The sequence below is a fragment of the Lolium rigidum genome, chromosome 1, assembly GCF_022539505.1.
Source record: "Lolium rigidum isolate FL_2022 chromosome 1, APGP_CSIRO_Lrig_0.1, whole genome shotgun sequence".
In the NCBI taxonomy this organism is placed as follows: domain Eukaryota; kingdom Viridiplantae; phylum Streptophyta; class Magnoliopsida; order Poales; family Poaceae; genus Lolium; species Lolium rigidum.
Window position 1 is genome coordinate 249,258,442 of NC_061508.1, and position 10,728 is coordinate 249,269,169.

Below are 10,728 nucleotides of genomic sequence, written 5' to 3' on the forward strand. Positions count from 1 at the left end.
TCGCTCCGCGCGAGCTCGGTCGCCGCGCGAGATTGGTCGCCGGGCGAGGTCGGTTTCCGCGCGAGCTCCGTCGCCGGGTGACGGTGCCGGAGGCGGGAGGCGGGGAGGAGGCGGGGCGGAGGCGCGACGGCGCCGGAGGCGGGAGGCGGGGTGGAGGCGGGGGGCGGGCGCGGGGTGGCGGCGGAGGACGGGGTGGAAGCGGGGCGGGATCGAGGCAGGTGGATTTTGGTCGGGGCGGGGGGGCTCGGTCGGAGCGGGCCTTTCGGCCAGAAACCTTATATAGGGGCCGGAGATGCTCGGAATAATATTCCGAGCACTCGGTTTCGAGAATAGTGTAACCCTATCTATATATATATATATATATATATATATATATATATATATATATATATGACATATTCATACTACACCCGGGTGTAGTTACACCCACGCGTGTTTCTCATAATCTAGAGAGTATCTATCATACTAAAGAGTATGTACATGTAGTATGAAGTATATAAAACTATTTTGGTAGTATATATAATACTTTGTAGGCAGTATGCACATATTTTTACGTAGACTAATTTTTTACGTATACATATGCATGTATTTCACATATATATTGCAAACTACATGCTCACTTATATTTTTTTCACCAAACTTGCTTTGTAATATCTTAGATATAGTGTAGGAACACACTCAAACTCATAAAGTATTGTATATACTTTTGTATGTAGTATATTAGATATGGGTGTAACTACACCCAGGAGTAGGAACTTTTTATCCTATATATATATATATATATATATATATATATATATATATATATATATATATATATATATATTTGTCCTAACTATATTGTTGTGTACACTATTATGCAGAATGAAGATTAAGGAATGCAGAGTAAGGAACATCCATGATGTTGGGTTCATTGACCCACACATCGTTAATGCGCATGTGTTAGAAAAATACCCCGCCGACGTGGAGCAGGACCTGTGGGTTTTTCTTACAAAGCAGCAACTCAAAAGTGACATTCTATTTCCTTTGCATTTTGGGTGAGTGTTTCTGTCTTGAGCACATTATCTTTTGTTTACTCCATGCATGGTATGTGGCTAATCGATGAGTTATGCATGACTATGCATGTATCGTGTCCGCAGGTTCCACTGGATTCTGCTAGTAATTAAATTTCACACCTCCTCAGTTCTCGTCTTCGACTCTCTGAATATGGATCCAAAGTTTTGGGTCGACATGAGAAGAATGCTGCAAAAGTAATTATTTTCATTCATTTGCGCTCTATATCGATCGGCCTCTTTCGTTCATTTCCTAATATCAAGGAACTAATAACTCTCTTGTTCATTTAATTTTCTTTGCCTCGTAGGGTTTGGAGACGGTTCGCAGATGAAAAGGTCGGTGAATTCAAAAAAGAGCTAGAATTTAGAAGGTCAGTGAATGGGGAAATTCAGCCAGCAGGGACCAATCTATGTGGATACTATGTTTGTGAGATGATCCGGAGATACACCACTGAGCGGAAGCCGTCTGATAACAACCTCAAGAGGAATAACCTCCGGAAGATGCTTAGTCCAGAAGCTCGCTTTCAACCACTTTAAGAGGAACTAGCAGGATGGTTCATGAGGGAAGTCCTTGATCCTAAAGGAGAACACTATTACGAGGACGTAGAAATGTATATGAAGTAAATTATGTATGGAATCTTGTTCAAAATTGTATATGGTCATCCGATATTGAATATATATTGTATATTCCTCTTGAATTTTCTTGGTTCTAATTTCAAATTTGTTTGAAAATGTACATTCATATGCATGTATATAGTACAATAGAATATGTGTACTGAAACTTCTTCAAAATTAAAATAAAACACAAAATAAAATATAAAAGAAATAAAACAATTAGAAACTAAAAAGAAACCAGATTTAGGGGGTGGAGCTAAAGCCCTAAACCTGCGGAGGCCTTTAGTCGCGGTTGGCCAGGAGAACCGCGACTAAAGGTCCTTCGCCCCGACGGATGCCTGGCGCCCACGTGGACGGACCTTTAGTCGCGGTTCGTAAGGAACCGTGACTAAAGGGGGGGGCCTTTAGTCGCGCTTAATTGGTCGCGGTTGCGCAACCGCGACTAATGGCAGTTGCGCACCGCGACTAATGGCCATTTTTTTACCAGTGATGGCCTCCTCCACCACCGCGCTCGAGATGGTACTAGCTCCGCCGCTGCCCATACCTGCTCGAACTAGGCACCATGGCCTCCTCCACCACCGCGCTCGAGATGGCACTAGCTACGTCGCTGCCCATACATGCTCGAACTAGGCACCATGGCCTCCTCCACCACCGCGCTCGAGATGGTACTAGTTAGACGGCCCGGGATCCACCGCTTCCCGGTACAACTTAGCAATATCACAAATAAGTACCTTCAGCATGTTGAAAAAACAACTTAATTAGACGAGTGACCAACTTATGCATGTTGCTCGAAAACAAAAAACCAAGATAGATTCTAGATGCCAACACAACTCAACCATACTGGAAAGAACAACTTAACTAATTTTCAGTTTCAACTTAAGCATGATGACAAGGCAACTAATTAAACCAGTGAACTTAATTTATTTAAGTACACAACTTAAGCATAGTGACAAAACACCTTAATTTAATAGCTAGAGATCTTATCCATATAGCTAAGAAATGAATATGAAGAACTAAAACTACCCCGAACAAGTATATGCAAACTGTCCGGTCTGTCTATTACAATCAGGACTATTAGGTAGTAGTGACCGGTGACTAACATCCAAAGTTAAGACACTCTATAATCCATACCCTTGATTCGTGAATTCAATGGCTACAGTTTCCCATCTCGCAATAGTTAAGAGTTTCACGTAATTGTCGCTCATCCTTAAACACGTACCTGCTGACAAGTTATCGGACAAGGCCATGGATGGTTCCTTGTCGCTGCATCAACTTCTGGTAAACACATGCGAGAACGCTTGTTTGTCTCTTTTGTCTTTCATGTTATTGGATTTCAAGTTTGTCTCCTAGAAAAGCAAGTTTCTAATTAAAATTCACTAGTCATTAACCCGTGCACCTGCACGGGCTAGCTGCTATGATAGCCATAAAAATATAAATTATTTTTATTAGGCAGTTCCATTGATATATAGTATTGTAATACTAAATCAAAAAGCCCCAAAAGACATGTACTTACTTTATTAACCATACAATAATAAAGGTTATTAAATTTGTTTTCACGTTATTTTCGGTCTTATGACGTCGAAGATCAATGTGTACATGATATAAGTCAACGAAAAGATGAGTTAATGCAGCTTCAAAAAACCTATGTTTTATACCATACAAAGCAAACCTAATTTTATTTTCAAATAAAGTAGAGCTTCAATAATATGATAAAATCTACAGCAGCTCTTACAATGAACATGTGATGGCCCTGTAATCTTCAATGATAAATAAAAAATTTAGCATGAAATATCTGAACTCTTATCTACTCCATCGTACTCTCGTTGTGGTTCAATGATTATGATTATAAGAGGAAAAAAGACCATGAATCTTAATGTCATGTCATTTTGCCATTTAAAGTCAAGATAATTTACGAAGCAAGGGAAATGCTCCAAACAAACTTGACCTTCTATGAATTTGAGAACTGTAGCATATGTTCCTCCACGGTCTAACAGAGCCTCGAACCTCTTCTCCTTAATGGGTACCATGCCGGGACAAAATAACACATAATTTATGCAAACTAAATATTGGAATATATTTTTGTATTGATTTTTCAGTGATTTCAAAACGAAGAATTCTGCATAGATAAGATCACTTGACATCACATAGAGGGTAAAAGTAATACCATGTGAAATATCATGTTGCAGTACATAGATTCGGCAATCGGCACAGTAATTCATCAAATCAGTACAATAATTCATCATGTCAGTGGCACCAGCTTCTGTAGCTTCCCTTGGGACATGATGGCATCTAAGTTGTTAAACAATTTACTTCTCGGAAAGAAGTGTGATAGGCATCCATGGTATACACAGCAGTTTCGCACTCAAACCTTCCCGCACTCAGTGTCTCGGTCATACATATCTTCTTTAGTATTGACATCTGATATATAAATTTACGGCTTCGCAAAGAAACTCAAAAGATCCAGCAATTCAAGCCTTGTAAGACCTTATTTCTCACATCAGGCAAAGCTCGGTAAAATCTGCAAATCAAAATACAATACGTCAACTGTGTAATCATCTGAATAAATTCATGGTTCTGCTGCTAGGATACTCCTCGTAGTACAATAATCATGTGTACGTCATCTGATAAAAACAAAGCAGAGACCACCGTGAGGTGTTGCAGGAGTCAACACTGAATCCCTAGCTGATCTGCCATAAGTTTTGTTATTCTTAAGTAGCTAATATTCTAATCTCTCAAAGTGGAAAAAAACTCACAGCCAAATGATCTAGGCATTATCATCTGCAAAATAATAAGAATCCGAGATCAAGACTATCAGAGGAAAGGAACTTATAATCGGGGCAAGGTTTCTTTTAAAAAACAAAGGAACTCTTAGTGTTGAAAACAAAACATTCACATACTGAAAGTGATTTTTATAATTCATATTTTTCTAATCCCAACCAAGCTGTAAGATGCGGTTCTAATGGTTAAGAAGGGAACCAAATACTACATCTAGTAATTTCTTGGACGTCATTTCGCTTTGTCTATTGTTTAGAAAATCCATGGTATATACGAAGGGAACTAAACTACTGATAGATATACTCTTGAATAGGGCTGCTTTTCTGATTAGCTTTCTACTGATAGAAGGAAATCTGAAAGCTACAAATACGTCCATATGTCTGAGCATAACATCACCGATGAAATCCTGTGACATCCAATGTAAAAGAAGTAACCGGTAATTGCAAACAATGAAATAGATACCTGGAAATTGGTCCCATCGTATTGCTCAATACTGAAAAACAAAGCTCTCTACTGCCTCGTCTCAAGCTCGAACATGACTGCCATCCGCCCATCCGTTGGACGCCGCGGAAACCTGGTCCAGAGCATGTACATGCACGATCTCGTCTTGCATCAATAACAATCCATCATGAACAGCGCATCTCGCCACAACCGCTGATGGAGGCCGCGAGATAATCCCTAAAAGAATGCGTGGTATCACCTTTTCTAGATCTAATCAAGACATGGATAATACAGAGAAGAACACGTCACCTTGCTTACCTGAGACATCAGTGGATCTTGTTTGAGAGACGATTTCAAACGCCATGGAAGCAAGCTTCACAAATCTGACACGATGATGGTGCAAATTTCCTTTGTTGCTGCCCTGTGGAGACGTAAAATCCAATGATGCGTACCCGCAAAAAAAAAAAATCCAATGATGCGGCAAGAGACGCCATGAGGAAGCAGAATCGGCTGATTCACCATGCAATGGCTGAGTCAATCAGAGGCAGGTCATGGAGTTAGATAGATGGACTTCCTCGCCAAATCATCTTTTTACAGATGACTTCCTCGACAAACCTAAGGAAAGACGACGCTCGTTTTTTTTTTTTGCGGATCTTTTTGTTTTCTTTCCATCGGTAGTTGGAAACAGGGAGATATGACGATTTAATTGGTCGCCCTAGGATTAACCTACGTGACAACATGTTTACGTTACTTTTTATGGAACATTAAAATCACAACTTTCTCGACTAATCCTAACCATATATTCTAGATCTAATTGTCTTAATTATTCTAATGATGTGGATTAACGTGGAGCTTTATATGGTGCCTCCAATTAGTAAATATAAGATTATTAAGCTAAGGAACGATATTGGTTGTTTAATCAAAAAATTAAATGCATGGTGGAAAAGCAACTTAGTTAGGTTATGTAAAACAACTTATCTAGCCCAAGAAAAAACTTAGCCGGATGAAAAGCAGCAAGTTAATTAAATAGGTATACCACTTAGAGTCATTTGGTGTAACTCAAAAACTTAGCCACATTAATAGAAAACATGAGGCATTGTTGACAATTTAAATCATGCTTACAATAAATCAACTTAAAACATAACTAGGACCACTGACTGTACTCAACTTAGTTTAGATGATAGAACCAACTTAGTGAGATGATAAAAGATTGTTCAAAAAAAAAGTGAGATGATAAAGGCAACTTGTGCATGTTGTCAAAAGCAACTTAATTAATATAGAAGACCATGGAAGCAGAAAACACCTTCCTTGTGTTGTATGAAACATTCTAAATGGAAGCCGAAAACACCTCCCCTGAATGGTTTTTGAGTCACTGTATAGTCGTTGAATAGTCGATGTACAGTCGCCGAGTCGTTTTCCAAAAATCACGGCAAGTCGCGACTATACAGCGACTTTGGTCGACTATACACTGAGTCGCAGCCTCGGCGACTCACTTTTGAGTCGCGACTCAAAAATCATGCTCCCCTGTTCTATGAAACCTAACAAAAACTACTTGGTGATTTAATATGGAATTAGCAACCAAAAACTGTTACTTAGCTCATGGATTATGCATGGATCACTAGATTGCATGATGAAACAAACACAAAAAATTACTGACTGTATAACCAACCTAAGAACATGGGCATCTACACATCTCTGCTGGGTCCATGATCTACCTCCATCTGAAATCGAACTAAGTCCTACTAGTAAAAGCAACATGTTCACACAACAACTTCACCCTGCGGGAAACACAAGCAGGTGATATACCACAAGATCCTTATGTGTAATGTTTCTTGGTTCATTATACACTTTGCAAGTATGATAATCATCTGGCAGCATTTGCAACTGAATTGGTACAGGACAGCATTTGCAACTGAATTGGTATAGGACGGGTGATATCTGTAGATCATATTGATAGACAAAACAATGTACGGAAAACTCAGCTATCAGTACTGATTATCAACTAATACTAATAACGGGAAACATGTGAATACACCATAGTGCTAGCTATAAGGGACACCGCAATTTTCTACAGTGCAAATGAGCGGATAATGTTTTCTCCCCTGGGGCATGCATCTACGTTGCTGGCCTGAACTAATCACTCAAGAAGCCTCACTAGTTCATCATTTGCCCGTTAAAAGTGAAATAATCATGTCAAACCTGCTTACGAGTAAGACATCTATGTCGAGCTTAACATGATGTTCAGTATAGCTCACCATGGATTCAACATCATGCAACAGAGAACATTCATAAGAGTTGTTTCACACTCAAAACATTACGGTCATGGCAACACAGATCCAAGTTGAGAGCTATTTGTAGAAACAAATTGACACAAAATTACCTAACAATCCAGCATATGTATGTTCATCAAGGCAAGGTCGTTGTAGTTTTCTGAAATTGCTGTTGTTACCGAAGTTTCTGAAGCTAATGTTGCTACTGACGATGGATGCCGATGTAGTCGCTACAGCATGCAGCTGCTCCTCCCTGCACACAGGGAGGGCATGGTGCAGCACTAGGTGCACTGGCCGGATGCGGGGCGGCCTTACCTGGAGCTGGTGATTCAAAACACGGGAGGTCGAAGTTTCCGGCCGGAGCTGCTTGAGGAGGAGGTCAGGGCAGAGGCGCCTGGAGCTATGTTGGGGACGCCTCCAACAGATACCTGGTGGAGCTGGGGGATACCTAGTAGAGCTAAGTTGAGACCAGCTTAGCCCAACATGGTCTGAGTCGAAAACATAGTAATTGATGGCAGTAGCCAACTTAGATACAATCTAGAACCAACTTAGGTATTGAAGGAGGACCAACTTAGCCCAACATGGTGTGAGTCAAATATAGAGTAATTGATGACAGTAGCACACTTAGGCACAATCTAGAACGAACTTAGGTACTGCGAGTAAACCAACTTTGACCAACATGGTATGAGAGACAAACAGGATAATTAAGTTCATTAGCTAACTTAGGCACAAGCTAGAACCAACTTAGGTACTGCGAGTAAACCAACTTTGACCAACATGGTATGAGAGGAAACATGATAATTAAGTTAACTAGCCAACTAGCACAATCAAGAACCAACTTAGGTACCGCCAGTAAACCAACTTTGACCAACATGGTATGAGAGAAAAACATGATAACTAAATTCATTAGCCAACTTAGGCACAATCAAGAACCAACTTAGTTACTGACAGGAAACCAACTTAGTGAAATATAGTGTCGGACAAACATTTTATAGAAGACAACTTAAGCATAGTGTTATAACCAACATCTTCAGTTTCACTAGCCAACTTAATAAGATAGGTAAAACAACTTCATTAAGCATACATGATTAACTTATTTCATGCCATCAAAGAACAAACAGGGCAACTACATAATTATCACCCATATCAACCCCATTTTAAAACATGTTACCTATATATGGTACTAATTTTAGGTCAACGACATATGGAACCATCCTGGTGTTTGAACATGAGATGAGCATGGTAAATGCTAAAAATCCCTTCAGTACCAACATATGAGCAAGGATTATCATGGCATACGTGAAAAAAAATCCAAAAATATTAGCACTATAGAGAACTTCCTGCATGCCTTGCTACTACCTACATAGCTTCCTACTTGTTCGAGGCAAGTGGCTACTGTAGACTTGATCTATCACATACGAGCAAGCATCATCATGGCACTATGAGGACTTCTAAATCACAAGGAGATGTGCAACAAAGAAAATCCACAGAGCATACCTTGCTACTTAATACATCGTACGTACCACGAGTTGAATCCGACACAGCCTACAAATGAAGAACTACAGATTGCCTATGAGAATTACTAGTACAAGAGAGAATCGTGAGAATCGTGCATTACAGGCAGAGATTTGTCACACTAACTCGCATACTCGCAGTAGGCACCACCGCCGCGGAACACGAGTTGAATGCCCCCACAACCTACGAACTACGGACTAAATATCGCTATGGAGATGTTGCACGAAAGAGAATCGCGTGTTAGAGGTTGAGATTTGTGTGATTACCTCGTGTACTCGGTGTAGGATCCTCCACCGCGGAACCTGTGACTGCAGAGCAAACAGAACTCGCCCTCACCCTTCTCCGACTAGCTCGCCGCGGACGCGCGCAGGTTGACCCGTGCCACGCCCTTCTCCGAGTAAGTCGCCGCCCTCAGCGCAGCTCGATACACGCCACGCCCTTCTCCGACTAGTTCGCCGCGGACGCGCACCTCGATCCACGCCTCGCCGCGGACGCGCAAATCGCTCCTCAACTCGGACGCGCAACTCCATCCGTGCCTCGCCGCTCTTTCGCGCGCCTCGCTCTCCGTCGCCGTCGCCGCGCAGGTCGCTGCTCGACTCGGATCTTACGGCGGGAACACACCGCACCGTCAAGGCGAAGAGCTCGTCCCCACATGGAGCGGCGCAGCGCGCTGAAGCTCACGCGAGCTCCACCGCCGGCTAGAAACCCTAGCGAGGATTGGGGGATTTGGAGGAGAATTTCCGTGAGGAGCGGGTGAACTGGAGAGAGACGACGAGGGAGAGAAATGGGAACGACACATCTGGGACCCAGGTGCCAGACGGTCGGGACGGGATCTCCGCGCGTGAGTTGGATCGGCCGTCCAGGACACATCCGACGGACAGAAAACGAGTGCTCAACGTGACAGTCAGCATCCGAGCACTTTTTCCCTGAGCATTTAGGTTCTTTATTGCCTCTCAGTCTTGGCACCCTAGTTTTGTGTTGGTATCCATGTAGGAGACGAGCTTGTCCAAATAAGTTCCGGTGTAGTATTTTGTCTCGAGTTCTGTCTTCTAGGTGCGAGTCCTGACCGACTCCATGTCCAAGTCGTGCATCGCCTTTCATCAATAATACTACGGAGTAGTAGTATATACACACAATCAATCTGTGTCACCTGGTTATTCCGTAAAAGCATACGACGGGAAAAATTGACGTTTTTGATTTGGCAATGGCGAGAACATTGTGCAAGTACCGCCGACCGGACGGACCTCCCAAGCGACCTCCTTGCGCGCATCTTACAACTCCTTCGGTTCCTCGAAGCTCTTGCTCTGTCGCAGCCCGTCCGCACCTCGTGGCGCTCGGTTGCGGAGGCTGCTGGCGACCCTCGTGCCCACATCCCTTGGCTCGTATCATGGAAACCTACAACGGGCTACCGTCGGAGCGATGAGTTCCGGAACCTCCTCGACACCCACAAGACCTACAAGGTTAGTTTGCCCGAGGGGCGGTGTCACCTCGACCGGTGTGGATCCTCCCATGGTTGGCTCGTTGCATCGAACGAATACTCCAACCTTGTGCTATACCACCCCTTCACCTTTGACATTATCCATCTCCCACCCATTACCGATTTGGTATGTGTGAAGGCAGTCCGCGACAGTGATGGAAACATTGTGGGCTATTGTTATGGAAAGGATCTTGAGCATGAGCCTACGCAGCATGCTGTACATTCCCTCGGCACATGGTTCTACCAGAAGGTGGTGTTATCATGTGATCCATCTCAAGATGGTGACTACGTTGCTGGTAACCATTTACTATGATGCCAACTCGTATGTCTTTTGCAAGATCAAGAGAAGACTGCTGGCGACTTGCTGCTACTATAGCCCATGGAAGCGACGATCGGTATGCCGATTGTGTTTATCACGATGGCAGATTCTACATAATGACCTTGCGTGGGGTGCTTGAGGCGTGGGATCTTCGTGGTCCGCAAGAACCAAGCAAAGAGGTGATCATTGCCGGCGGGGACAAGAGGTATAGTAGGGTCCTTACAAGGTTCCTAGTGTCTACGCCCTTCGGCAGTCTCCTGCGCC

General features: G+C 42.8%; 1 long non-coding RNA gene across 1 annotated transcript; it reads right to left on the reverse strand.

The window, feature by feature from the left end:
* Positions 1-3,814: 3,814 nt before the first annotated feature.
* Positions 3,815-9,070, reverse strand: LOC124692462. Its single transcript, XR_006999517.1, has 3 exons — positions 5,202-9,070; positions 4,905-5,120; positions 3,815-4,185 (listed from the first exon to the last, which is right to left on the reverse strand). It is a non-coding gene; the product is annotated as an uncharacterized LOC124692462 (long non-coding RNA).
* Between the last annotated feature and the right edge of the window lie 1,658 nt (positions 9,071-10,728).